Genomic DNA, 26,790 nt, shown 5'->3' on the forward strand with positions numbered 1-26,790 from the left:
GAGGTGGTAAATGTGGTTATAGATAGTAATTTGTACTGTAGTGACCAGGAGATAGTTGAGTTTAAGATCAAGAAGATGAGGTAGAGAAGCAGCAGAGTTGGGACTATGGACATCTGGACAATTCACTTAATCCTATTTAGGGAACTTTCAAGCAGAATCCCATTAGAGGCTGTCATGAGGGGAAAATGCACTCCAGAGATCTGGCTAACTTTTAAAGAAAACTTACTGAAAGCTCAAGAACATCACCCCATACTCCCTTTTTATAGAAAGAGGAAGATTTTTGGCAGTATTCCAGCTCAGCAAAGCAAACAATTTCTTAATGAATTTATGATGTAGAAAACACAGAAGAAGTGGAAACAAGGACAGCAATACCTCTGAGTATTCTTTAGGCATTTAGTGAAAACATCTGAAAAGCCAAAGCTCAGCTGGAGCTCAAACTGTCCCTATCTGGGAACATAGCAAGAAGGGATTCTACAAGCATGGTCGTAGCAAAAGAAAGTTTAGAGAAGATGTGTTTTCAATGAAGAAAGTCAATGTGGTGACAGATGACACTGAAAAGTCTGAAGAACTCATTGAATTTTTTGCCCAAATCACCATAAAGATTAGTCCCAGATCACTGCCTATAGGAGATGGGGAAGGAGGCAAAACAACAATGACGATGCAACAAACTAAAAACTAGTTAAAAAAGCTAAATGTATTCATAACCATGGGTTAGATGGTATTCACTGAAGTGGGATTACAGGATGACTGTTGCCTACAAAAACTTCATAGTGATTGGAGGAAGTCCCAGACTGGAAAAAAAGGTTAATACCATGGTCATCTTTGGGAGTGTCAAAAGAGAGGCTCCAGGCCAGAAAGGCTGGTCAACTTTATCTTGATCTCAATGTCATGTACTTCTGCAATCCATTTACAAGCACTGGAAAGACAAGGAAGTCCTTCAGGAACAATAACCACAAATGAACCAAGGACGGGTCATTCTTGACCAACTTGACTGCCTTATATGATGAAATGGTTGACTATGGCGATAAGGGGAGAGCAGTGGATATCAGATATCTTACCTTTCATAAGACTTTTGACACTACTTTCCACAACCTTCCCAACTGTAAACTGAGGAGGCATGAGTTGAATCAAGTGTGCATTAGATGTGCTGAAAACTGAATCGACCACTGGGCTCAAATGTTATCAGGAATGTACTGCAGAACAAGCTTTCTGGACCTATAAACACCTAAATGACTCTTGAAGTAAGAAGACTTTTCTTTGGTTGAACAAGAACACTTAGCAGACTGAACAGCTGAGGAAAGATGAGACATTGAGATAAATTGAAGGGGTCCTGTAGTCCTCTACAATAATTCATTGGTATTGCAAGACACTAAGGAAAAAAAAAAAAAAACAAACAAACCAAAAAACAAGGGTTTCCACAGGACAGGGATTATTCTTTTTTAGTCCTTGGCAAAGATAAAAGTTCAGGAAGAAAGAACTGGATGGAGGAGGGATATTTAGTATCAAGTAGAAAGTAGAAGACACTGCTTTCTGCAGTTATGGACCACTGTTCAGAGTAGGATGAGGAAAATTGTCAAACAATAACAATTTGCCAAAAAATGAAGATAATTTACACTGAGTTTGGACTGATCCAAAAGGAAAAAAATGGGCTGGAAGCTAACACAGGGCTTTGGAAGTGGCAAATAATTAATGGGGCTACCAAAGCTGCAGCCTGGTCTTCTCAGCTTTGCTGTTTGCAGTGCACCTACTTCTAGGCAGCTGCTGATTACAGTCCTTTACAGGTGTCTGCGTAGAGTGAAGATGACCTAATAGAGACTGTATTCCTGAGTTTACATCTACTTATTAGGCAGACTAGGGCCCCATTCATGCTGAACATCTGAGATGTCTAGTCTCAAAGATCAAGATCATGTAGAAAGGTAGGAATAAAACAAAGTCTGAATGCCAAAATTGTGATTTCACTGAGGTATCAAGATATTTGTTTGGAAAAACTGCAAAACAAGAATATCTATATAGAAAGATATAGTCTTTCTAAATTATCACAGACTATTTTCTCTACAGACTATGTATTTTCCAGAAGGGCACTGTATATCTATATCTTTAATGGCCTTCTCCACAGGTAGAACCTGACAGAATCTAATTAACCACAAAACTGTTTGAAATTAATAGACTATGACATAGCCCAGCAAGTTCTCAGAGTGTGCTAGGAAAATGCTTTTCTTTCTAACAGCTGAGCAAGTGACTAAATGGACAGTATAGTTTATCTTTGCTGAAAAATGTGCTGCCTGAGAACAGAGACAAAATGTTATCAGCATAACAACCCCTCAAAACATTGTACTGCTTACTCAACGAGGTCATTGTCTTATTGCTACTTCATTGCCTCAGGAGTTTAAAAATAATAAGTAAGACAATTTAGATCCCTGATTTGTGGAAGAAGTTGCAATAGCAAACTGTAGACTGACAACTGTAAAACTCAGTTTTTCACCAACTCAGGAAACTGCTGGATTTAGTCTTATGGCATAGTATAATAGAAAAAGTATTAATTACCAAATGGCAGTCTTAAAGGCATAAAAACAAACCACTTAAAGGGGAAGAGAGATAAGAATCACAGTAGAAGCGCACTATAACTGCATTGGGGCCTATTACATAACGGAGTGGGAGGGAAGAGTGAGATACACATGATCATGCTTGTGACTTCAGTTTCAAACTGCTTGTTAAGGCTTTCTTGGTGGTGGGAATTTAAACTCTTCCTGCAGAGATAATTGAATCTACAACCGCCACATCCTGTGTGGCTACTCAGGTTGCTTATTTAGACACCACTATATGCATTTTTATGAGAAAAAGTACTTATAATGGATTTGTGTTGAATTCATTTTAGGTGATATGTAAATGTTCATTCAAATCCAAGACTTTTCAGGATCTCAGCTCAGAGAGACACATATTCGTCTTGGGCAAGGCAACTGTGCTTCTAAGCAAGTAAAGGAGATTAGCTTCTGGCTATGTGAAGTCAGTCAGTTTTCTGACCTTTCCCAAAATACAGCATATGTTTTTAATAAATACCAGTCAATGTTATGCAAAAAATCTTTTGCCTGTCAAAGTCAAGCTAAAGTAGAATCAGTGTCATTGTTGCTGGAGGTAGAAGGTTTTCAACCTTCATAGTTATAAATGAGCTTTGATTTACTATAACTTTCTTTTTTAAAACTCTGTGACAGAACGGCAAACACTCCAGTCAGTGTACAGGAACAATTCTTTCAAAGGTAATGTGGCTGCTAAAATGCTTGTGTTTATTCAGTTACTAGCACAAATTCTGAGGTGTGAGTTTGAGATAACTGGAAACTTTTAAGTTTATCTCAGAAATCATTAATAATGACACATATAATTATACTCCCTGTAAAGTCTCCCAGCATGAATCGAATTTTAGGGAATATTAGGAATGAGACAGTAAAATTCCATGTGAGTTACAGCATTATTCTGTCAAATAAATGATGACTGAAGCAGAAGGAAAGGAGGAAGGGTAAAATGAGGCTGGATATTTTACTGGGATTTGAGTACAAAGGCTCTTCAGGCTGGGCCAGATCCTTCATCTTCATCACTCAGAGCCTTCCACTCACTTCTGTTCCTTTTTCTTTGCACCTCATGTTTGTTGTTGGGGTTGTGAAGTTTCCAGAAGATGTTTCAGCCTTGTTTCCCTTCCCGTGTCCATTTAAACACAAGGGAGATGTTTCTGGGTATGAGGTGGAGACCAGGAGGAGATCTGTAGTTGTCTTTCTTCGTCAGGATCCTGAGAGCACCGATAGGCTTTATTATCCCTGTCCACCCCCTCCTGGGGCCTCCCCAACCCTGCCCAGGGCCCAGGTCCCCATTCCAGCCTTGCTCAGAACCATCAGCCCCTGCCACAGCCCATGGGGAGCTCCTGACCTGCACTGCTGCGATATTTTATTTTCTTTGTCTCTCTTGAATATGCATACTTTAACTATCTGGAATTTTATGGAAGAGTCATTGCATACAAGAGGGTTTAGGGATGCCACCTCCTTGGAAAAAATAACACAGGTGATTATTGTGCATTTCCACGGCTTTCAGTGTTAAACACTACCTTAGAAGGTGCCAGGTTAGCATTTCTACCTTAGCGGTACACATTGTTAAAACTAATGAAACATGCAAAAAAGAAACCACCTAAAATAAAACAAAACCAAAACCCAATAAGACAGTGGGAGTTTTCACCACTGTCCTCAAAAAGAGCTGAATCAGTATTGCACATTCTATACCATTTGCCAAGATGATGCTTCGATTGTGGTAAAGGCTGAGAATACGCAGCCTGGATAGTGTGAAGTATTTGGTACACACCCTGCAATTCTGGATTAGGAAGTATTGTGTAAATTAAACCATATTTTGTGCAATGTTAAAGCTAGGAACATTTATGGGTTTTTCTTAATTAATAATTGTAGTAAGTACTTATTTTTAATTACAGGGAACACACTGCTTTTATTTTTTTTAAATTATTATGAGTATATTTTGTAAGAACAGTTTAATTCATGCATGCTTTAAGAAAAAACCCTGCATCTTGTGTTCCAGCTCTGTGAAGGAAAAAAATATTTTCTCAGCACTGGAGCAAATGAAGTGGAAAACTCTAAAAAGGAGTAAAGTGATGAGGCCCTCATATAATCAAAAAGATCCCTGTGGATTTTCTTCTTGGTGAAGACAAGGAGTAAGAGCCCTGGTCTCATTGGCAAATGTTACAATATTTCATCTGTTAGGGAACAGACTTCCATAGCTTATTGAGTTATTAGGTATACTGCTTCTTTTAGAACTTCTTAGAAACTGGTTATATAGAATTTGCTTAGCGTAAGTAAGTTTGCTCAGATTACAAGATGTGAACTTTAGAACATTTGACTTTGTTAAGCAAAAAGTGTCTCAGAGTGGTTCAAGACACTAGATAAGGGGAGCTGCATCCCTGGAGATAAAGGAACAGAACAGTGCCTAACAGAAGACAAGGAACAGAAGAATGTTTTGGCTATTACCAAGGTCTTTCTCCAACATCCCAACTGCAGGTGCAAAATGGCAACTGATGGACAGCACCTAGATTGATGCCCAGGCTGGACAGTGAGAGACAAACAACTATCCACAGAGATAAGAAACAACCCACTTGATAAAAATGAAGGAATCTAGTGAAAAATGGGGTGGCCCTAGACTCTAATTTTACAGTTGGCCCAAACTCATACACAAGGGGTGGGAAGCTTAGACTGTAAGGGTATAATTGCCAAAGATTGTCTCTATTTGAGGTCTCTCTTCTGGAGGGACTCAGCTCAAGCTACTCTATGCTGTACCTTGCAAGTAAATTATTTATTTATGAAGAATTTCTGGAATCCATGCCTAAGTGTCTGTTACGAGAAACCTAAGAAAGAGAAACTTCCTTAGGACATCCTTAAATACGTGCACAGAAATTTGCTGCTCTAGTCCCAGTCACTCTGCTTCTTACACCTACATATATATTTATTTGAGGAAAGAAATTATCCCAAGAGGATTTGGGGTTCAAATCCAGACAGCTAGTGGATTCAGTGAGGTTAGAAGGTTAGTCACTTCAGCTTCCCCCTGCAGTTTATAGAAAGAAGAAAAGGACTAAAGCCCCAAAGATCTGAATTGTTTCTCCAGTTTCCCGACTATCTCTGAAGAGCACAGAGGGAGATTACTTTAGCTAAACTAGTCGTGACTGGGATACCTTTAACTACTATTTAGACTTCACAAGCATCCTAAAAAACTTAATTCACCTTAGGCCTCTAGGAGTTTGTTGATGCTGTTAAATAAAAAGGGATCAGAACCAAATGAGGACCATTGAGGCCAAGTGACACTGATTGTCCTACATCCATGGTGCTAAAGCTAGTTGGAGTGGTTCAAAATGGTCAAGGAATGGTTGCACTAAACAGTCATAAATGTAGATAGTGCTCAGTCTCACTGTTCAGGCTATCTTTACTTCTATATGTAGATATATAGGTCTATGGTCTTGATGCCTGAATTTCTTCTGTCAGAGTGTACATATTCAAAGCTGCTGAGATGTAAAGCACAGTCTTAATCTTGGTGAATCAAGTAGGAGAAAACCATCAATACCTGATCTTTTTGGTATCCTCTAAGCAGCACTATGACAAAAGACAACCTGTTATGCAGAGGTAGGTGGGAAAGTGAACGGATTCAAATCTTGAAACGGTGATGCTCTTGACTACAGTCCCACTTATGAGAAACAATTGCCCATGGAGCAGTCCATTTCCATAGCTGAACAACCCCTGCTCTCTCAGCCTGTCCTCATCAGAGAGGTGTTCCATTCCCCTGATAAATTTTGTGGCCCTCCTGTGTACCTGTTCCAACAGGTCCACATCTTTCCTGTGCTGAGGGCTCCAGAGCTGGATGCGGGACTCCAGGTGGGGTCTCAACAGAGCAGAGCAGAGAGGCAGAATCACCTCCCTCGACCTGTTTGCCACAGTCCTTTTGATGAAGCCCAAGATACAGTTGGACTTCTGGACTGCAAGCGCACATTGCTGAGCCATGTCCAGTTTTTCATTTGTCAGTACCCTCAAGCCCTTCTCTGCAGGGCTGCTCTCAATCCACTCATCTCCCAGCCTGTACTGAGAATGGAATGGTATCCATGGCAAGTGGGAGAAGATATTCTAGTGGGAAAAGTCCAGATAATATTTTGTGTAGCCAAGGTCTGAAAGAGCTTCTGGTGATCCTGTCACCACATTTCATTATTAATGTCCATGTTACATTTATAGCATCCTTCCCATCAGGGACTGATATAACAGTCAGTTATCTTGGCCAGAAATCCTGAGATCCTTTTCAGGAATTAAAACTAAGGGAAGCATGACTGTGTGAACTCGAAGCAATTCACTGGGGTCAGTGAAAATAAGTAGCAAAACATCATACCAGTAAGGAGGCACAGAGGACAAGGGAATTGCTACTGCAATACAAAAGATAATAAGAAAAACATTAGGAAATCATGCTATTGTGCAGAAAAATAATAAGAATTTCTTTGGAGAAAGCCACGTTTCTTTGAAGAAGAAACCTAAAAATTGGAGGAGCTTATATAAAGACAGTATGAATGGCTATTAGTAAGAGAAAACTGATAGTGGGGTATAGAAAGATGACTACTAGTCATATAGAAGGAGGATCTATTTTAAAACAAATAAAAGTTCTTTTGACTTTTATAGCAATAAGTATTGGCAGAGAAGAGAACAACAAATTGGAAAAAAAAACGGTGATCAGAATTATTGGTGAATACTAGTGGCTCATTTGAAGGCTACCAGAGTATTTTCTGAATACTCCATTCATTTTTGAAGGGTTTTTCTCTTTTTCTTCTAAGAAAATCTAAATAGGAAATAAATTTTAAAATCCATCACAAAAGTCACACTTTTAGAGCCTTGAGACTCTTGACTAATTATAATTGTGAGTCCCTCTGAAGAATAAAACCCTGTATCAATGAAAAACTTTGCTACTAAACATCCTATGTGTCTCTGTTTTCTAATTCAGAATCAAATGAGACATTCAAACAAGTCGCATACTCTACTTTCATTTGACTGTGTTCATGAAGAAATTCTTTGTGATTCCTTTAATTGAACCACTCAATTTGAATAAACCTGTTACAGTATCTAGGGGAAGAGATTCTTTATCTACTACGTACATTAAAAGATGGACACCTACACAATAAATAAACATTGGAGTGCCAAACAGCTAGAAGCAATCAGAACATCTGCATACTGTACCTATCTTGCCAAATATTTGAGTAATCCCTCAGCCTGCAGCAGGCTGTAGCTAACTGACAAAGAGCTTTTTGTACTAAATATCTTTAAATGGAATTTTTGTTGTAAGAATCCTTTTCTGTTACTTTCTGAACCCAAGTAAGTTAATAAAAGGAAGTAATTCTACATTCTATAGGATAAATCTGTAAATGCACACCTTTTGTTTTACATTTATTTTTACTTTTTTTTTTTTTTTTAAATTTTACTCTAAGGAATACTGGGTTTAATTCCTTTATTGGAAGACAAAACAATTCGCTTTTATAATTCTACTCACAGAACCTGTAATGTCTTGCCTCAGTAGTCTCTCTTGTAGGATAAATAATTCAGTACAGTTCTCAACATTATGCTTGCTATTCTGACAGCAATTCAGAGGACACTCTAATGCAACTGCATATTCTGTCCAAAATCTCTCATCACACAGATTCCTGACTGATAACAGCTCAATTCCAGCAATTTTAGCACTGTTTTTCTTCTATGTACATCAATCCACTTATGTTTTCAGAAAAAAATATTGCATAGTTCTTTAATGTCATGAGACTTTTCTGCAGTCCTTAATACTGAGTTTTCATATTTCCTACCTGAATTAGGTTGTATTGTCACTACATTTGTCAATTCATTATTCCTTCTCTTTGTCTAAGACTGTAGGAGTGGGATTCATTACACTGGGATATACACCATAGTAAACAGCATGAATCTAATCTCAGGTGCCAGGTTGTTGTGTTCTTGCCAAAAGCACTTTCCTTTCATGTAGGAGTCTGGTGGTTAACAACAGAGACTGGAGATCAAAGTTCAGATTCTTTCTCAGCCTGTCCCATTTTGCTCCTTTACCGTCCAAAACACGATGCTGTACAACAGCAGAGGTGAAGCTGGGACTTAATCATCACACAGTCAAAAGTCGAGTTAAAATGTTCTGAAGACTAGAATTCAATTTTTTAGACTATCTGGGAAGAAGTTCACCTTGGCAGAAGGTATGGTTACTAACAGATGACTGTCTCTTTATCACCTTGTTGAAACTTTCCCAGTTTCACTTTGCTGTGGGTGTCCTTCCCTCTCAGGTTTTCTGTGCAGCCCTTCTCTTTCAGATCTCTGGTCTTAGCAGCTGTCTTCTTTGGCTGTAAAACCACTGTGTTTACATGTAAAGGCTGAGAATTCTTGTATTTTTTTATAAAAGTTTTATTAAGGACCATGAATTTCAATTGGTTCTGGTGCACTTTCCCAGAAAATTACTCATCTCCACTGGGAAACTGAGATCATGGCAGATGCCACTAACAAGAAAACCTCCACTCAATTATTCAAATTGCAGATCTAAAGTTATGATTTATTTCTTCTCTATACTTTGTGTTGTTGATAATATTAATATTATTAATTATCAACTAATACTATTACACATTAACATTATTATATTAATATCTCACTGACTTAAAATAAAACAATATTATCTTAACCCTTTATCTATAAAATGTGACCTGAATCATAAAAAATGGATTAATCCTCTACTGTTCTGATTTATTTCTAAGACCAGAGCTATGAAAAATAAATATTCTAGAGTTTTTCTGCACTGCATTTTTGAGACCTACTCCACATAAAGCTGAATAAGCTAAAAGTTCTTTACAAAGACATGGAATACTGTAATGTAACACCTGCCTATCCTGCCTCAGACAGGGGATTTTTCTGTTAATCATTTGTGACCATGTTTTGCCAGACTGTTTCAATTCTGAGACACTTTGAACACTTTTTATTGTATCATTTTTCAGATAAACTCCTGTTACCAGAGAGGATTTCAGGACTTTGCCTTACAATTGATCTTTTAAATAAATAGGGTGAGGATTTTTTTTAAGTGTATTAATGTGATATTTTAACTGAACTGGAGAAATCCCAGTCGGTTACTTGCTGCTCTGTGCGTAAGTCTTAACTATTGTGGATTTAACGTTCTCCCCTAACCAAAAATAAGATATTTTCGTACACACAGGGAAGAAAAGGATGTGTTGGTATATTTCTCAAAAGGTGAAAGTTGTTATTTCACGGGGTTTGGTCCTTATAAACAGGTCACATGGGCTTAACTGGATTTTGTTTTGTGTAATTTAGCTTAGAAATCACAACTTAGACACCCCAAATAAAAATTCTGATTTCAACAATTGCCCACAGCTCTTGCTGAAGTAAAAAAGCATCCAGTTTCTCTTTACCCACCATATCTGAATATAGAACAGACTCTTCAATCACAGGTTACACAACTGAGCTTTCAGCTTTCTTCATGCACGAATTAAACACAGACAATAACAAAATGCTTGTTCTCACCTCCACCTCCAGTCTCTTTAACTCATATGCATTCAGAGGTAAACCCAGCTGCAAATAAACAAAACCTCAAACTAGGTTGGAACATCCAATTAGCATCAACTCTTCATGCTGACTATGACAGACAAATAATCTGTTAACTCAGTTTTAATTCCTATCTACTCCAGTGGTTTCTCCATCACAGTTATCAGGAAAACAATAATTTAAAGCAGGTGTGTTGAAGTGGGAGGGAAGAAAGGACAGGATTTGCATTCATCAGTCAGAGCTGCCAGTCAGGCCAAAGCATGGAAATCCTTTAGGGTAATAACTTATTTAATGCTGTTGAGCAGTTCAGATAAGCTTTATTTTAGTTAAACGTACACAACAGGAGAGTTTGAAAAAAATAATGATGACAGTGGTGTGTCATGAAAAACAGATACTCTTGGAAAATTTAATGACATGACAAAATGAATATAACTTCAAAATCCTGTTCACTCTCTTGTCCCTTAGCGAACACCAGAATTTACAATAAACACACGCACGTATTTGTTTATCACACATGGATGCAAACTAAACTTTTCAAGACAGTTGAAAACAGTTGTATTATCATCAAAATCAGTATGAACTGCCTTTGTGATAATACATCTATGAATACACTTGCCTAATTAAAGTAAATACTTCTTGAAATCAGTTTTACTGCTATTAGAAGGGCTTTTTCCACATACAAACAGAAACTACACTGACGATGTTCCATTTCAGGTAGTATATTAATAGGTTTGTTTTTTCATTGAGCCTTCAACTACTGTTGAATTATTATTTTTTAAATAGGACTGTGCTAAACCACTTACACAGTTTGAAGTGATTACAGATTTAGGCAGCAATTGCAAGTGAAAGAGTTTCTAATTGCTGATAGATGACACGATGCTAGAAATAGGTAATGCACAAAATAAACAGTTGAGAAATCCTCTCTCACACTTGATCTCATCTTAATGACTGAGACAAGGTCAGGCCTGTCTGCTTAATGATTAAGTGCTGTCTTCCTTGTTTTGTTCACGTTATTCCCTGTACAGAGAAACCCTGTGACACTGGGGAATCACCAGCAGAGTGGTTTCCTCATAAGCAATGTTTTTCAATGGGATTTAATTAACTACTTTTATTCAGAAAAATTTAAAAGAATAACTGGTTCCTCAGATGCTGTTGAAAGAGCTGCAATCTCCAGAACATTTTCTTACTTTTTCAGTTAGGTTATTGTTAGACAATCAGTGCAGGGCTAGAAGAATCAGAAATGTTAGTCCATCAAAACAAGGCTGTTTATAGAATATTTATGATAACAGCTTCCTGTGTTTCTGAGATTAGAAATCTGTAAGAAAGGGAGTTCATTTTCAAGGACATTTAGAAGTGGTGTCTTCTGAGTAAAAAAAAAAAAAACAGAAGTTGAAACACACATCCTGCCACTGAAATATAACAGAACTTCAGTGAAACCAAAGGAAGGGAACTGCCTCTCCAGGCATTTTTTAGAAGCCTTTAATGATGTATTTTAAGTAAACAGATATGTCTTATTTAAGAACCATTGAGATAGCACTGAGTCTTGTAATTTCCTTTTCATTTCTTTACAAGCAAACTGTAAAAGTTGAATTTCTTTCTGTGTACAGTTCTCAAATTATTACCACTCTGTTCGATTTATGGAAAACAGGAAAACTAATTAAAAATTATTTGCTCTCAAGAATTTCATAATTATAATATATTTCAATATTTAAAACATAGTTACTAGAGTTCCCGCAACTGCTGCTAACATTTTGCAAAACTGTAAATTTTCAACAAGACAACCCCACCATAAACCCGCAGGAATAATAAGTTAATCTTCCTAGAATTAGGAGATTGCAAAAATAATTACTGCAAAAATAATTACTTTTTTCTTCAGTTTTGCTATCGCTCTAATATCCAGAAAAGTTGAGATACTCATACTAGCACTTACACTTGACTCTGTAAATAAGAGTATAACCATATCAAACATTGTAATATCCACAGTAAAATGATGAGCATATTGGGTAATACTGATCTCATAAAAGTCAAAGCTAACTGAAGTATTTCTGTCAGTTTACTCTTTCACAATAATTTCACTGTCTACAATGTGTTGGTTTTTTTTTTTTTTCTGTATTGGATTTATATGACAAGTAAATGGGGCAGGGGGAAGCTGCAGGGGTGGCTTCTGTGAGAAGACACCAGAAGCTGTCCCCATGTCCTGACAGAGCCAGTTGCAGCTGGCTCCGAGATGGACCCGTTTCTGGCCAAAGCTGAACCAGCCAGCAATGTCAGTGACTGTGATAACATATTTAAGAAAAGGTAAACAAAAAGGTGTGAAACAGCTATGAGAGGAAAGAAGGAGAATATGTGAGAGCAAAAACTCTGCAGACACCAAGGTTAGTGAAGAAGGAGGGGCAGGAGGTGCTCCGTATGCCAGAGCAGAGATTCCCCTGCTGCCCGTGGTGCAGACTGTTCCCCTGCAGCCCTTGGAGGTCCATGGTGGAGCAGATATCCACCTGCAGTCCATGGAGGACCCCAGACTGGAACAAGTGGATGCACCAGAAGGAGGCTGAGACCCTTTGGGAAGTCCACACTGGAGCAGGCTCCTGGGAGGACCTGTGGTCCTGTGGACAGAGGAACCCGTGCTGAAGCAGGTTTGTGGGCATGATTTGTGATCCCGTGGGGGACCCAGACTGGAGCAGTCTGTTCCTGAAGGAACTGTACTCCATGGAGATGACCCACACTGGAGTATTTTCTGAAGAGCTGAAGCTTGTGGGAAGGACCCACATTGGAGAAGTTAATGAAAGATTATATCCCATGGAAGGAACACCACACTAAAACAGGAAAGAGTGTGAGAGGTAAACAGTGGCAGAGATGAAGTGCTGTGAACAGACCAGAACGCACATTCCTCGTCCCCCTGCACTGCTTGAGAGGAAGAGGTGGAAAAGTTGGAAGTTGAGCCTGAGAAGAAGGAGATGCGAGGGCAAGTTGATTCCAGATTTATTCTTATTTCTCATTATCCTATTCTGTTTAACTGGCAATAAATTAAATTGATTTCGCTAAGATGAGTTTGTTTTGCCCATGATGATAATTGAGAAGTTATCTTCATCTCCTTATCTCAGTCCATGAGCTTTTAATTCTGTTTTCTTCCTTGGTCCAGTTGAGGAAAGGGAGTGATCAGTTTGGTGGGCACCTGGTAGCCAGTCAAGGTCAACCCACCACACTTGCTTAGTCTTTTATTTTCTTTGTTATTTTTAGTATCTGTTTTGAATCTTTACTTCTCTCCTAATTTCCTTTCACAACATAGTCATGCTCGAGGATTGTTAGTCTATTTGCTGTAAGTTCAGATAGTACTTAATTCTGGTTCTCCCTTATTAACATCACAGCTTCCTTTACCCTTTTACATACTCTTTGGAGTTGAATGTTTCCTCCCAGCTTTCTTACAATTAAGTATTGTTTATACGTGCCTGGAACAAAATGATTAAAAATGAAAAGAGAAGCCAAGTATCTTTGGGCTACTGGCCTCTGAATAGTCATTCTTGGCACTTATTTAAGTATGACTTTTGCAACGTCAAGATCTGTCTCAATCCCAATATGTTTCTTGCTCTTGATTTCTTACTTTCCGGCATCACATCGTTTGCTATGCTTCCCACAATTACTGCCAGAGCCATTAGAGACCCAAAGTGCATGTATGGTTCCAAGTCCTTACAAAGTGCAAGAAGCATTCTTGTGACATTTTGTTCAGTATCTTTGCCATTTAACAAGGATCAGCATCTGTTAAAGCTGCCTAGTAGGGCAGATAGTCTTTGACCACAAGATACAGATCTTTCCCTTCTTCACACCAGTTTGCATTCTGACCTTGATAATAATGAAAATATCAGAAGATTTTGAATGCAAGTTGTTATTTGGGCTTTTCATTAATTAGAAAATCTGCATGTTCCATAAAGGAAAAGGTAATTTAACTGTTTAAATTTGTAAATCTTGGATAAAAGAATGTTTATTCAAGATATAAATAGATCAAATTCTTAATGTTGGTCAGTTCATAAGGGAATGGTGCCTCAAGGCAGCAAGAACAGTCCAGGCATTTCTGTACCTTGTTAAAGTAGCCTTTATTTCAGAAATGCAATGACCAGATCGGTGAAGCTTACAGTTTGTATATAATAACTTAAAAGATAGAAGTTGTAAATAGTGTATTCACATATTAAGATATTAATGTTAATGATATCTTCTGCTGATATACCTGTGGCCTGATTTTTAAAACAAAATCTTTTGAGTGGCTTTATTTGTTTAGAGTGTGTCTTCTACTGAGTTTAGCTTCAGAGAGCTATTCAATAAAATCTCTACCTAAAAAAAAAATTTCTTCAATTTGACGTTGCTTTCTCATTTTCAGCAGGAAAAAAAAAAAAAAAGAAAAATAAAAAAGTCAGTTCCAGTTCTTTGGGACAACAGCCTGTTGCCTGAATTGTGATATCATGCCTTTTTTCATCTAGCAGTATACGTGACTTGTGTTTGCTAAAGTAGAAAGGAACTGTTTGTCAGTCCTTTGTAATGCCTATGGTTTTACACGCTGCACCTTCCTATGTATGTCCTTGAAGATATACTTTTGTTAATCAAGAACTCCCAAACAAAGTTGTTCCAAGAAAGGATGTGCTGAAACACACATGGGGTATACTGAAAGTTAATGCTTGTTCGAAAGACATGAGGCATGCTCAGCCTTACACTTTCCATCAAAAGATGTTTTACAGACATGGTGCTTGTGTTTGGAAAATACAAATGAGCAGCCAAAGAAATGGAAGCCAATTAACATCTGCTGAGTTGAAGAACAAATGTTAAGAATCTTTCCAGTAGGAGAGGAGATGAGCACTGTGAGCATCCTGCTGGGAACACTCCAGCTGACTCTGGTGGGCGGAATTCTGAGTTATATGGCTAAAAAAATGACAGAAAGACTTTTTCTTCTGTTCTAAGAGATAGTAGAGAACTGTTTAACTGAGCAACCTAGAGCTGAGATTTATATTTTTTTCATGATTAAAACCAATTAATATTTGGCAAGACTGAAATAATCTAAACCAACAACTTTGTTTTTCACTTTGTAGACACTATATAAGAAACCACATCAGTTCAATTTTTTAAATAACCAACATTTTTTTGATTTTAAAAGAGTTCTAGCGAGGCTAATTTCTCCGTTCTGGGGAACATGGTAATTTCAACTAAAAGGCATCTGATTTTCCAAAGGACAAAAAGCAGTCTTCATAAATCAGCTATGTAAATTTGAAGGTGTCCAGCATAACATATGACTTCTGAAAATAAAATTTTTTGAATTCATGTACATTAGGATATTGCAGTGTTTGGGTTACAGAAATAAAACAGAGATGCTGTTTTCAGCCCTACCAAGACTTAAAGAAAATACATGGAAATAAATGGGCTTTATCTCTGAAAGAAAAAAAAAAAAAAAAAAAAGAGGAATATCACAGAACTTCTGATTTTCCACTTCCTTTTATTTATGTAACTGCATTATTTCTCTGATGTAAACCCTTTTGCATTCCTGTGTCCTGTCACTTGGTCTGGCTCGTATTGCTGGGTGGCTCCAAATACGTGCAGAGTCAGTTGGAGAAGAGGACAATTGCTATTACCAATTCTGGACATGCAGGCAGCAGGTTAGGCAACCGGACTAGGAAAAATTCCTTCTCTGACATTTTGCTTTGAGACACGGGAGTTTCCAGTCTCGCCGCCTAGACACAACACCAATGCCAACTCTCCCAGCCTCCCCGCAGGCTCCGCAGAGGTTCTCTGTGAACACTCAATTACATAAGTAAATCTGGCAGGGATGGGTTGTCATTAAACAAGGAGCTATGCCACTTTGCAGTTTCAAAATTCAGACTGACTTTTAACTCTTGAACATGCATAGTAAAAAGTATTTACACTTTATAAATTTTTCTTTACATTTTTATTTCTGACTTTCGAGACTGCCAGACTTTCTATTAACAAAAAGCAGGTAGAACACTACTTTCAAAGGCTCTGAATCTTTATAAACTCTATGAAAATCCATTTCTTATGCCAGACACTGAGCCACTTAACTCTTCAGGAGCTATTTTGATTTTTCATGAAAAAAAAAGAAAAAGAAATCTTCCCATCCTACTGTTTTAGTTGAAGTGGCAATTACTCATGGAATGTGCAAGTTCAGTGCTGTTTGCTGTTGTAGTTTCAGAACAGAAATGCAACATACTACAATATCTCATATATTTTCTTGTTATTAAAGATGCCAGACAGAAAGACATAGATGTCAAATATTTGTCAGTGTAATACTTTTTCATAAATATCAATCAGCATTGCATGATGTGTCTACATTAGTGTGCTCCTTGCTAAACTTTATTATTGAACTGACTTCTATCCTAATATCTAATTAACTAGGAGTCATGATTATTTATCCATATGACTGATGCCTCTAGAACTGCTTGAAGAAAATGACTGTTTGGGATTCCATCAGCACTTCATGAAGCTTAGGCTTCATGCATTGCAACACACAGTGTTTGGCAAGTATTAATTATTAATTACTTGTGTGTTTAATTAATTTTTACTAATTACAGTATGGTGGAATAAAGAATATAAGTATAAATGAGAATAAAACCCTTAATGAATGAGATAGAATAATACAATTTCATATTGCAATTATTTAATAAAGAGTTATGCGAGCAATTTCAACCGTGATGAAATTCACTCTGAGCAAAACCCAGGAACAATGCCCATAGGGCTGTTTGCATTCATGTTATATGCCATTGTGTCAAGTCTCACTAACTGCAGTCACTTTTTCAGGACGAAACTCATCCCATAGCGAGTAAATCCCAGAGTCAAATAAGTCTCAATTACAAAACAGGGATGAGACCAGGGCAGATAAAGGTTATATTATAATTTTATTTGTTTCTGCTCCCTTCTAATACCTCATGAAATTGAATACACTTTATTTTTTAAATTCTGAAAATCCCTCAAGATCTTTGAAGTGCATATTGGCATGCCTTTTTGGGAATATTGTATAGAATAATACTACTTTTTTGCTTAGAAAGAAAGGAGAAACTTTGTCTCATGCTGGGAAATATTCTGAGTAAAATTTTTGCAGAGAAATAGACACTCGTGCCAGTTAGTTCATGAGAACTATTTTTAATTTGTCATAGAGTAAGGATGAGAGGACTAAAGTCATAAAAAGGCATATTTTTCTCTGTAGAAAATGAAGGGATTTAGGTAAACACTCAGATGTCTACAATGTAGAGAACAAAATGTGGAAGGATGAATCCTACCCACAATGGCTGTTCATTTCTTTCATTCCACAAGATGCATATTGGTTCAGAAAGCATTAAAGATTTTTCAGAAAAACAAAACAAAACAAAACAAAACAACACTATGGTCTGCTGTGTGATTTTTATTGGTTTGTGTACTTTTCTTTTCTGTTAACTTTTAATCCTGAAAAAATTTACTGAAGTTCACACACAAGAAACATTGCACTAGCTCAGTTCTTCCAGGATGCTGGAGGGCTGGACATCACATTCACAACAGTGAACAACAACCACACAAAGTTTTCGTGCAGTAAGGATGTCACATATATAGTTAATGATAGGTTTATAATGGATTTTGATCCTTAGGTTGTAAGATATAAACAAGATATGTTTTCAGGTGATCCAGAAAGATTTGGAAGTGAAAGCAGGAGATGTGTCGAGTCGGCACATTTGCATTTGTTCTATAGTTTGAAAGTTGTTCTTGTCCCATCCATAGAATGTGTACTGGGCACATGTCCAGTGCATAATGTGAATTAAAGATGAAGTATTAAAATGGTATTTCCATGAGGCATATTCCTAAAACTGGGAACCTGTCATGGATTAATTTCTTCATAAGAAAAGGAAGGCTACATAGAAATACAGTAGCCACATTAAAAAGGGCTCTAGCACCTCAGAAAACACCTCAGTTTGAGCAATGCACTAAGTGTGGCAACACGCCAATGAAATAGGTCTATGTTATTGCCCCATTCTTCAGGTGAAGAACCTGAATGGTATGAAAAGTATGGCTGGGTTAAGGCTGTGTGGGGAATCATAACACAGTCTCCAAGGTCTGTGTAGGCACAAATCCTCCTAGTCACACACATTTCAGTGAGACACACGTGGAAGTTTCCAAGAAGAAGGTGGTACTTTTCAGGGTGTTTGCACGATGGAAAATGCAAATAGGCAAGGTTGCAAGAGACAAAAGAGCTCAACTATGAGCTGAGTCTCAGGAGACATTCTTGGAGTTTACAACAAGATTCATCTATATTCATGTATACATACAAGCATGTATAAATGCTTAAATATTTGTCGGGTAAAAAAAATGAAATATTATTGCCCTTAAACGAGGACCTTTGCATTTTACTTGGGCACAGGAAAATAAACTATCCGTTCGCTACGGAAGAAAAGACCCTCTCACAAGCCTCACCGATTCAGGAGACAACATATGCCTGTCATACCAAGATGAAGATTCCTCTTACTACATGCAGATGAAGAATCAAAATACTGGGATTTGCTGTCTCCAAATGGCAAATAAGTTGTCTTTTACTAGTTTTTTTAATAACCCTGATGGATGAGAGTTGTCTGCCAGGAAAGCTGTTGGGAGGTGATAAAAATCATTTCCACTACAGTTGTTTCTGTTTTTCTTGAGGAGATTCATACACATTACTTGAAAGTGCATAAAGACACTACTTAGGTATGTGTACATTAGAATCACAGACACCGTAAAACTATAGACAGAGGCATGGTAGGCACACTGATAGATATCAGCTAACAGATGCCCATGGTGTTTGATCAAGATACTGGCATGCTCCTTTGGGTACATGGACTTTGAAAAATGCAATGTTCAGTAATCCCTAAAATGTGTAATGATTGTTAAAACAGTTCTCACACACAGAAGTGCAGTGGAAATAAACTTCCCTCTTGCATGAAAGTGCGATGTGGAGATGAGCATTTCAGTCTGCACAATCAAGACTTTGAAAGTATTGTTCTGAGATGGTCAAGATTTATCCTCTGAGACGATGTGTAGCAAGGCTTAGGAAAAGGGGAAAAAGTCCATATTAGAATCTGACTGCTGAGAAAAGAAATTGTGAAAGAAAGACTGGCGAAAAGCTAACTAGAAAACCACTAACAGAGCAGAGTGCAGCATGGAAGAAATGGTTGCCAAAAGCTGGAGGGACTGAGCACTTTTATGTCTGTAATCCTGTGGCTGTTACTACCAAGAAAGTCTTGGGAGTGTCCTGCTGAATCTTCTCCAACACCATTTTGGGAATCTGATAAGTGACTATTGTTACTTTTTGACTAAAACAGAGAAGCCTGAGTATAATTAGATGGAGGGTGTGCACTCTGCCACAAACATGCCTGGGGTGTTTCATGCTGTGATGACATGTTTACAATTCTGTAATCTTCATGCTATGTAATTTTAAGGATTGTTTTTAAATGCTAAACACTGATGAGTGCTCTTACTTCTCAAAGCAGAAGAAAGAAGTGGAGGATACACCCTATATCCTTTCTAGCTGTTGTGGGATGGAAGGAAGGGCACAGCACTGGTTTTGACAGTCCAATATGCCTAATCCACCAGTGAGCCTGTCTGCCTCTGCGTTCAAAGTTTGACTTGTTCCTAGCTTCATCTCAGATCCTCTCTCAGTTCCGGTGCAGGTAAGGTAAGGATGAGGTTTAATTTTCCTTACCTGGCGCGTCTGCTTCTTTGTGTATGGGTGAAGCTGTTAAATATTCATTTTTGTAGGAGTGGGAGGACTTCAAAAAGAGTTCTGAACGACAGCTGAGGAGGGAAAAGATAATGGATAGGAGTACCATGGGCTTTACTGTTCAGAGGCTTTAGGAAGGAACACAAACAAGAACACATTACAGGACTAAGTTATCAAACATAAATTATTATTTATAATTAACCTTTTCAGGTAAGATTAAACTGTGTGCCAAAGAACACTGTTAAATCTGGCTTTCAGTTGCAACCAGTTTTTGACGAACCAATAGCGTGAGGTTATATACCAGGCCTTCCGGCAGAGAGAGAAGGGAAGTAGGAGAAGAAATAAATAGTATCATAGGGGATTTGGGTGTCCATAAAAGTTAATGTCTGGGGAAAAGGACAGAATTGATGGAAAGCTGTAAATTCTGGAATTCAGGAAAAAAACCTAGAATATAATCCACTGGGGGAGGAGACAGAGCAGAGGAGATGCTTGGTATTGGAGTGACAGCCGAAACGATTGGGTGGAAAGCGAGGGAGATATACAGAAAGCTGGAGGAGGGAGGAGGTTCTTGGGGAAGGAAGTAGGAGAAAAAGGAAGCACATGTAGAAAGGAAAGCAGAAGGGAGGTCTGGTGACAAGCTGGAGACTGCAGCTGTGAAAACCACACAGGAAGCAATCAACACGACTCCAAGAGGACCAAAGGTAGAACAACAGTATTTACATAAGAGGATAGATCAGATAATACCCAGATTAATGGAAATTTCAGGAATATTTTTATTTCCTTCCTTTCCCTTGTCACTTCATTTTCTGACTAACTTTAGAGAAGAATAAACTTCATAGAAAGCCAGGCAAAGAGACTTATAGCATGGGATGCCTCTTGAGTTAGTACCTGTGGGATGTAGCCTTATAGCTCCTGTCATATTGACTCGTGTCAGGGTCCTGTTAACTCTCTGAGACAGTTTTTATCTTCATTATGATAGGCCTTGGCAGACAGGCTGCTCACTGCTGCTATTTGCTGTAACTGTCTGGAAGGAGGTGCCACAATCTGCAGTTGAAATTAAAAAAAAAAAAAAAAAACAACATAGTGCTTAAAACTTTAATACTTTAAGAGTTTTTAAAAAGTACTTTAAACAGTTCATAGCCGCTATGATAAAGGGATCTAAAAAGGATCCAAAAGAATATGCAGAGCAAGTCATAACACTGTCACTTGACTCAGATGTTCATTTAGACAACAAAATTCTGAACTAAAGTCTGTGGAAATAATTAGAAAGATTTCCATTAATTCAAACAGCTGTATTCACAGCTGTGACCCCTCATCCTGACCCGTCTCTGTGCTTTGTGTAAATATGTATAACAAGCCCAGATCTGAAGAGTTATCTCTAGCATAAAACTCCTTACCTGGCTTCCAGGGTGTTGCGAGGATTAACTAGAATTAGATGATGTTTGCAAAGAGTTATTGCAAAGAGCAAAGTCAATTAAGCTTGTTCTGGACTGGTAGCAGGGACCTGACACAAGAGCTGGGGCTATTGCAGAGGGTAAGGAGCTCAGAGGCAGGGGCTGGTCTTGAAAGGACCCCTCAGAGCTGGTCTTTCTTGCAAAGCGAAAGCGTGAAAGGGTATTATCTCTGTTTATAATTCCTTATCACTTGAGACAGTTTAGCTACCAAGGAGTTTAAAAGGTCTCTGTAACTTTCTGTTTGTCTTTGTGGTTGATGAAAGATTGACTGGCTCGTAGGGCGCTGGGCAGGCAGGGTTGCTATAGGGTTGCTACAGCAACTTGATTTTTCTGTGAGGAAGGAGCTAACTTAGCAGGCTCTTCTGCAGCTCTCCAGTTCCTGGCGGCCAGAGCAGTGAGAGCAGCTCTTCCCCCACACAGGTACGTGGCCCTGCTCCTGGACTAAACACAGTTTCTCAGCACGCAGCTGGACATTGTGTTTGTTTTGTGAGCCTGCTGTTGCATGCTATTGCTAGCAAAATCCTCTGACATGCTAGAATTACTAGAAGCAAAGGTAGATGTCATTCAGCCTCTGTTTTTCTTGTCTGTTTGTAATTCTAAGAATACATTTACTAAAACTTTGAAAGTCTAAATATATTGATAATAAATTGATTTTACTTGTATATTAATATCCAGATGATATTTAATATATTGTTAATATTTCACTGTACATTCAATTAAAAATTAATGTATTTGTTTTTTAAACTGTAACATCAGTATAAACTGTGAATCACTATTTACATACATATAAAAGTGTATAATATAAAGGATTATATACATTTATTATAAAAAATATGAACAAAGAGAATTATAAAGTGCATATATGATCATAAAATGCATGTTTTATATGTGTGCTGTAAATGAACACCTGAAAATACTGTTGTTAATTACAAGAAAAGGCATATATATACATTTCTCTGTAGATTTAAAATTATAATTCATGTCCACTGAAGATGCTGATGTAACATATATTAAATTAATTTTGATATGTAATTCCTGAGATCGACTCAATAAATATAACATTATAATGTAAATACTAATAACTTGTGCTGTTTCAGTGATCTGATTCACTTTAATAACTGATACAGTAAATATGATACTAACTCAGTGATTTATCAGTGATTTTTTTTCTGCAGTTGTCTAGTATTGGAGAAGTTTTTCTGTCCCTAAGTGGTACTTCAGAAGCATTTATATAATTGGCACAACCAAGAAAATGACCAGAAATGTAGATGTTTTTCAGTTAAATGATTGTATTTTGGAAATACTTTTTTTTCTTTCTTTTTTTTTTTTTTTTTTTTTTACTGATTGTTATATGCATATTTCTGTAACATGGTTTCATTTGAAAGAACAATGCCATACCTTAGTATCAGAAAATGACATAATCTGAGTTCAGGGTATCTATTAGTTTCCTGCTTCATTCACTTCTAGGGCACAGAAATCACCACTAGTACTTTTTTTCTACTGCTCTTTTCTGTGTAGTTGTTAATGTTTCTTAATACACAAGAATACTCCACAAATACTCCTCATGTCTCAAGACCTTCAGCTACTGCCAATGTATCTCTTGTGTTGAGGTTAATTTATTTTTTAGTTGTTTTTTATGTGTGTGTGTTTGAGATCTATGTTTTGTACTTTCAGTGTAATAGTTGAATGTCTTCACAAAAATATGAGAAAAGGAAAATTTCTTTGTCACACACACGAGTAGAGCATTAGCACTTAGAATAAAGCACCCTGTGGTATAAGAAAATTTGAATAATAAACGGTATGTATAATGAAGTAGTTTAGATGAAGCCTAGCTCACTACATCCATAGGGTAAGGCTGTAACAGGTGAAAAACTCCATGGCAGTTGGTACACATTTTCTTGAAACTGTCTGAGTATTGCATTCTCATCCAGACTGGTTGGCAAGACCTACACAGTCTGCACCTCCACTGCCAGCTGGAGGGGAAAATCTGCTTTTCTGAGAGTGTTTCCATTTCTGGGAGTGTTGCCGCTGCTGCAGTCTCTGAGATTTCCCCTGAAAAAGCTTAATCAGGAGGGACTTTGGCCTGTATTAATTCTCAAAATGATTTTCTATATTATCCTTTCTTTTGTTAGAAAACATACATCTCACTGGCAGAGACCTGATCTCCTGGTACTCTCTCAATCACCAATTTTGATTCTCAAAGTGGGGCTGGGGAACCATCCCAGGACATGGAGTTGGTTAAGTAAAGGTTTCTTCTTGTTTGGCTCCTTCTTGTGTTTGAGGCTGAACTGAAGTCCTGGTGAAGATCTTCTACAGATTGCTCAGACCAAGGACATGTCTCCAGGTCTGGAATACATAAATGGAAAGAAAAAAGGGTGTCAATTATTTGACAGGTCACCAGCTCTTGAGAAGTCACCAAAGTTTGACCTTAAACTTACCTCTTCATTAATTGGAAAAGTCCCCTGTACGTATGTTGCTCTTAATGACTACACAGACAAAATTATGGTGTGGCTGGTAGGCAAAAGCTGGCATAAGGGCTACCCAGTCATTCATCAAAGCCACTGCCATTGTCTATTTGGGATGACTCACTATGGTGACTATTTCTCAACCAGGTATTGCACCAGTGAAAGAGTTTTGAATTACCCCATTTTCTGTGATTTCTGAGCCAAGGAGAAGAGTTTTGCAAGAAATGTAATATATCCAAGTAGGGACAAGTTTTATTAAATTTCTCTTGACTTTCAAAACATGCTTTCAAAATTTCCCTCCTCTATCATTGGAGCCTCCTCTGTGCCGTCCTTAGGTTTCTGTGAGAAATGTCTCTAGCATTAAGTCTCACTCAGCCCTTTTGGTAGCAAATTTTTATATCTCTTTGTTGCTTCAGACTTGCCCAGAAGCCTCAGCTATTATGTTACAGTTTCGGTATTGGGTTGAATTCTACAAAGTTTCTATCTACATCCTGAGTGGCTCTCACGTGAACCCACAGGACTGGAAAAACCAAACTCCTCTCTATCCCTCTCTGGTGCTTTCTTCATCTCATTCCACTGCTAAAATCACTTGAAAATAATTTTTAAAGGGATTTTGAGAACTGAGAAATGCAGCAGTTTGTACATGCCATAGTCAGTGAAGAAGAGATCAGAAACAATTTTTCTGGGGAAAAAATGAACTGAAACAGCTGCTGGATCTTCCTTTATACATTTTTCCTTTAAAGAACCTAGTTACAATGAGACAGAGAAACTTATCACTGACAGGAGCCAAATATAACACACTATTTCCACTCTACTGCTGCCAAGTTGGCTTGAGCCAACGATCTGCTAGGATGTTTTCCATATAGACAGAACACACTGAGAATCACAAGAGGCATCACCCTAGGTCCTGACACTTCACAGAGCTGGGGAAACTACGGTTGAGAGTTGTTAGTACATTACGAAGGAGCTACACAACACTTTGGAACGAGTCCTCCATGTTTTTCTGATGGGCAATCAGGTATTGATGCATGTTTGGGAGTAACTTTTTTCAGGAGGTTGAAGACTGCTTTATATGAGTGGTTGGAGGATGCCTCAGGGGGAACACTGGAAAGCCCTGAAGGCCAACACATCTACAGGAAAAGTCTGTGGTGCAAGGTGGGCAAAAAAATTCTACAACACCTCTGCAATCTTTGGCCAAACTTTCCATTAATGTCAGGTGTGAAATATTTCGAAGTTTTCTCATTGCATTTTCTTCTTGCTTCACAACTTATTTGCACTTAGCAGAGCTTTGTACAGCTGTCCTGATATTGTCAGTATGGTGCACTGATAAAGGGAGGAGCTGAAAGACTTTCTTGGGAGTTTGAGAAGAATTGTTCTAACATTAACCTTCTAAAAGTTATATGTCTAACTTAAATGAGTCCTTAGATCCTCTAGAGTTAAAGGAGATACATCAGTACCTCGAAAGGACTTGATACATTGTTGATTACGAAAAGCATTGAAGGTACATAGGATGAATCTGGGGAAGTGCTCATACCTCTCTACTGAGAATAAGCCAATTTACCTTTTTTAGGCCAAATGCATATTTTTCACCTGGATAAAATTATTTGGATCAAATATTTGTACCTAACTTTAAACAAGAAGACAATTATTGCTATGAAACTATCTATTTCATTTCTTTCAGGTCCTTAGAGATAAGGTATTTAAAGTGAAACTGAAAAAAATGCAGTATCTTGATACCTCCTTCTTTTAAAGTGAGGTGACTGCTCCTGCCATGTAACACTGTTCTTTCCCATGGCTTTTGGAAAATTAAGTGATAGAAAATAGCAGTCACAGTGACAGTACCCAAAACAAAGACAGTGAACATGCTATTTAGGAAAAAAATATTAATTTTAGATTATTGTTTTATAATTTGGATGTTATATATTAAAGTTCTCTATAGGTAGTACTTGAAGACAGGCCATGTTCATTCTAGAGGAGACTCATATACAATAGAAGTGAAAAAAATTTGAGGCTGATCTGGATAGATAGCTTACCTACTGCTTGTTATGTATTCTTATGTATTATATGATGAGGTGATAAGCAGAAGATTTTTCATATCCATAGGCATTCAAACTGCCTTTCATTAATACAAAATTGCATTGTCTGTGAAGGAACACCCCCTAGTATCTCCAACACATGCAGAGGGACAGAAACCTCACCCAACTGGTGACATATTGCATGTGTTCTTTTGTAGTTGATTCATATTCCTTATTCTCCTCCTCCGTAGAACTAAGTGCACATGAGTGAACATGAGTGTGACAGTAGGATTTTGGGTAGGGAGTGTAGAAGATACATAAGATGATGTTGAGAGAATGAGCTGGACAAACACTGAATCTGTGCTTTTACTTTCTCTGGAAAGCACGTAAACATAATTCCTCACAGCTTTCTTTCAAAATAGGAAAAGTGCTCAAAAAAAAATAGAAATCAGGTTTTGAATGGTGAGGACATTAACCTCATATTCTCCCCCAGGACTTGGAATCTGCCAAACAACTGGAAGGTTTCTTGTTTGTCCGTTTTTGTTCTGTGTTTTGTGTTTGTTTTGTTTTAAATGTTTGGGTGCTCTGAAAAAAATCAGAGGGTGCAAAAGTACAGAAAGGAGTTTCCTGGAGTTTTCTAATGTACTTGGTAACCTCAGCCACATCTCCACATCTGACAAGGGATTAATGTCAAGATTAGTTTCTGCAAGTCTCTTTATAGGAAGGTGAAGAAAAAACCCTGATACTGACATAACTGTGGAAACACAGGAACATAAAATCATGCTGTGCTGTAGTGTACATCAGAGAATACCCATAGGAATGTGGAAACATTTATGTTGGCATCCTCAAAATTCAAATTATGTGTACCAAAAAGGTATGTCATTCCCTGTTGGAAGGGATCTTAATGTGAAAAACAAAAAAAGCAAGGAGAGAGGAAAACACTGAGTGTTTAGTAATCTCAGGGTTTACAGAATATTAACTCTTCACATTTGTTCTCTCTGTGTTTGGAAAACACCCCAAAGAATGTGATTTCCAAAAGGCCCCACTATG

General features: G+C 37.7%; 1 protein-coding gene across 12 annotated transcripts in view; it reads left to right on the forward strand.

Annotated features, from left to right (window-relative positions):
- The window catches only part of CD36 (CD36 molecule (CD36 blood group)), a 77,116-nt gene that overhangs the window by 18,007 nt on the left and 32,319 nt on the right, over positions 1-26,790 (forward strand). The window contains exons 1-3 of one of the 12 annotated variants that reach the window (XM_065835305.2): positions 8,600-8,749; positions 16,485-16,606; positions 18,475-19,761. The exons of 1 other annotated variant lie outside the window; for it this stretch is intronic. The gene's annotated coding sequence lies outside the window, so the exon portion shown is untranslated. Of the gene's footprint in view, positions 1-8,599; positions 8,750-16,484; positions 16,607-18,474; positions 19,762-19,809; positions 20,508-20,552; positions 21,681-24,607; positions 24,744-24,860; positions 24,881-26,790 lie in introns of those variants that run through there. 10 more of the 12 variants (XM_065835266.2, XM_065835276.2, XM_065835295.2 and 7 more) reach the window with 10 other exon arrangements.

Source organism: Patagioenas fasciata, chromosome 1 (assembly GCF_037038585.1).
Source record: "Patagioenas fasciata isolate bPatFas1 chromosome 1, bPatFas1.hap1, whole genome shotgun sequence".
Taxonomy (NCBI): Eukaryota; Metazoa; Chordata; class Aves; order Columbiformes; family Columbidae; genus Patagioenas; species Patagioenas fasciata.